The 3,354-nt window shown below is 35.6% G+C and overlaps 1 pseudogene; it reads left to right on the plus strand.

Moving 5' to 3' along the window:
- Nucleotides 1–745: 745 nt before the first annotated feature.
- Nucleotides 746–2,892, plus strand: LOC149244216 (uncharacterized; annotated as a pseudogene).
- The last annotated feature ends 462 nt before the right edge of the window (nucleotides 2,893–3,354 follow it).

Below are 3,354 nucleotides of genomic sequence, written 5' to 3' on the forward strand. Positions count from 1 at the left end.
TGCCAGAGGTCAGGTAGGAGAGGCAGCAGGTTTTTGGGAGACAATGAATTAATGGAGCGTTACAGGTAATGAGCAGAACTCGCAGGTCTGCACACAGTAAAACACTTTATAAGGTGGAAATTCTTCTCAATTCTGATTAGGAGAAAGGCAGAACTAACATATATATAGAGACCACAAAACAAGTGGCTCAAATTGGAGCAGGACCAGCAATTGCCTGCTCTGATACCATGTTAAACACACATGGGCAGCGAGAACAATATGAAAGATAAAACATGACAATACAATTTTTATTAACAACTGATATACATTTATAGTACATTGTTTGACCATTGGGTTCCACATCCCAAGGTCTCTTGGACTCCTTTTGTCCATTCATCTTCCACAGTAACCCATTGAGGATTGTTGTCCAACAAGTTCCTCAACTTATTCATCGGTACAGCCAAGAGTGCAACCAGAAAAAGCCAATATATCCATTTCATAACAAATATGAAGAGCCACAAAAGGACCATGTTGTTGCAGTATTTAAAAAAAATTGACCCAATTCATCAATTTTTGAAGTGAAAAGCATAGCGTTGTAATTCACATGACAACATAGCTTTTAAACCTCAAGTGACAGGCTATTATTTGCCAGATGTCCATATGTCTTATTTAGATGCAAAACTTTGTGCTTTCTTATAAGGGGAAGGATTTGTATCATGGTAGGAAACTTTGTTAGTATCCTTTTGTGCAAAGACCAAAGTATTAAATGATAGTCTTCGATACAAAACCTGATGCAGGTAATAGGACATGTTTGACCAACTCATGTGAAGCATGGTGAAGACTGCCCCATCTTCTGCCTTTGCCTCCCATATTCTTCCTTTGCCTTCAACTTTGAAGGAAGCTTCTTTACTATTTGTAACTTGCCTCTTAGAGAAGTGATAAACTGATCCACATCAAAAATGTCTTCAAATTCATTGTTCACTTAAAATTAAAGATAATTTTTTGCAAAAGGAAACATGAAGGATAAACCACCCCCACAAGTAATTAATGCCATGCAATGCCCAATGTTGAAATGAATCAATAAAACATATTGAAGTTAAACACCTAGAATCTTCCCAAAATGAAGCCTTGTACAAGTTTTGGACAACCACAATCACATTGAGATAATTGTAACCATTTCACATATTTAACATGAGAAAAAGATTGACCTTGATCAAATAATAATACATCACAAAATAGTCACAAAATAAAATGCAGCAAACACAGTGACAACATAGGCTTTGAAAAATGCAGAGTTTTGTACCATAGGCTTTGTACCAACAAGGATAGTTGTCTCAAAGCCTACTCTAGAATGGTGTCAAATTTTTAGTCCCAGTCCATCACCAAGTTGCTCCCCAGATCTCAAATTGGATTTAGGTATCCAGAAGAAGTGAGGTATAACACTCAAGATTTTCTTCAAGAAGTGAGTCATAGGCTTAAAATGGGTTTTGTAGAAAAGAGAAAATATGAGTTAAGGATTAATAAAGAAGTTGTCTTGGATGAAATTCCTAATGTTCCTAAGCATCCAAGGAAAATATCCTGATAGATTACAAGTAAATTCAATGAAAATGCGAGGAGAGATATGAAAAACGATTCATCTAGTTTGGTTTAAGTTCCAACTCTGATGGGTTTTTCTGAAAAAAATGTCCACCAAACAAGTTGACAGATACTTCTCCATATGTGTGCATTAATACTTCCCTAGAACCTTACACCTCTATTGCCAAATGTTCATGGGATTACAGAACCAAGTTAGGCTCATCCTTGTCATCTTCCCCTTGCAAACCTTCTGATTGACCGAAATATGGAAAAAAAAGCAGTTGCGAAGACAATTTCAAAAAGGTCGAGAGCTGCTCAAGGGAATGAAGAGAAGCAACACAACAGACAAATTCAAGATTCCTTAGGGAAACTCCTTGCTTTTATTGGTGAAAATAAACAAGTGTATTGGTAAAAAAGATACCAACAAATTAATAGAGCTAACGTGAGTGATAAGGAATGTTATGAATTCTTTTGTGATATTCATGAACCAAGTGGAAAGATTAAAAGGCCTAGTAGATGGGACATGCATGTAGAGTGGGATGGATATAATTAAACAACAAAAATATGGATAATAAAACATATATTTCACTCAATATCCTGCAGAGATTCCAGTCTCTTCCAATATCTGCCACAAGTTTTGAGAGGGGTAGTTTTGTGAAGAATGGTAATGCTTCTTGTGATAACATGGCAACTAAAAATGGAATTGACCGTGACATACGAGGTGACACCCTACCTATGGAATAATTAAAATATAGGAGAAAAATATCTAGGTTTAAAGCTAAAGTTTTAAATTTGAAAGATAGATTTATGCTGAGAAAGTGGAGGTCAAGTAGTAAGAAAATGGATTCTTTGTGTACCTTGCAATCAAACAATTATCTTGAAATTCACTTGGATAAGGGATATGATTCAGTGCCCAAAGATAATTTTGAATCAAGAATGCTCAAGGAGATATTATGTAATACATTGGTTGTATCACAGTAGAAAACTCCTCCACACTCAAGAGATGTTCCAAACATGGCAACGGAACAATTGCAAAGCACATGCAACATACATAAAGTCTCACCTGTAGATGAGAAAGGATTTGAAGAATGTGTTCTTGAAGCATCAATTTTGGTCTCTACAACAATAGAGAATGAAACATTGTCTGGTATTGGTGTTGACTGCATGATAGTTGTAAGAAGCATTCCATTGTTCTGTTTGACTCCACACATTGTCTATGCATTTTATGGTTTCCACTTGAACTATCAAGCTTATTTTCTTGAATGGTTTGACTGGTATAAGTATTCTAGGAAATTTTACATAGAGATTTGTTGGGTGTTCCATCTTGTTGTGAAATAGATGAAATTCCTGGAAATGAATTAAATGAATCCTATGACTCGGAAAAAAACCAAAACAAAAGTTGGATGTCCAAATCCAGTATAAGATATACAAGATGATATTGAAATAGTGGGAATTGAAGTTTATAGTTTAATCTTCAATGAGTTGATTGAAGAGGTGGTTTGTGATCTGGTCCATTGAGAATGAGCATCTCATATGTACAACTTGTAACATAATATTTGTTTCCATTTTATGTTGTAGTCATAATGTTTATTTGTGGAGGCCTCAACACTGGGCCATTGTAACATATGCCTCATTTTAGGGTGTGAATTTGATATTGTTTTTACCTCGTCTCACTTCAGGTTCAAACATAGCTCCACACTTATTACACTTATTAGGTGCCCATGCATGTTAGGGCATGTTCCAAATCCCTGAAACTAAGTGTAGGATAAGAAAGATAAGATTGGGCATGTTCCAAATCCC

This window comes from Pinus tabuliformis, chromosome 8, assembly GCF_031772625.1.
Source record: "Pinus tabuliformis cultivar Carrire ecotype Pingquan chromosome 8, CPIR1, whole genome shotgun sequence".
Taxonomy (NCBI): domain Eukaryota; kingdom Viridiplantae; phylum Streptophyta; class Pinopsida; order Pinales; family Pinaceae; genus Pinus; species Pinus tabuliformis.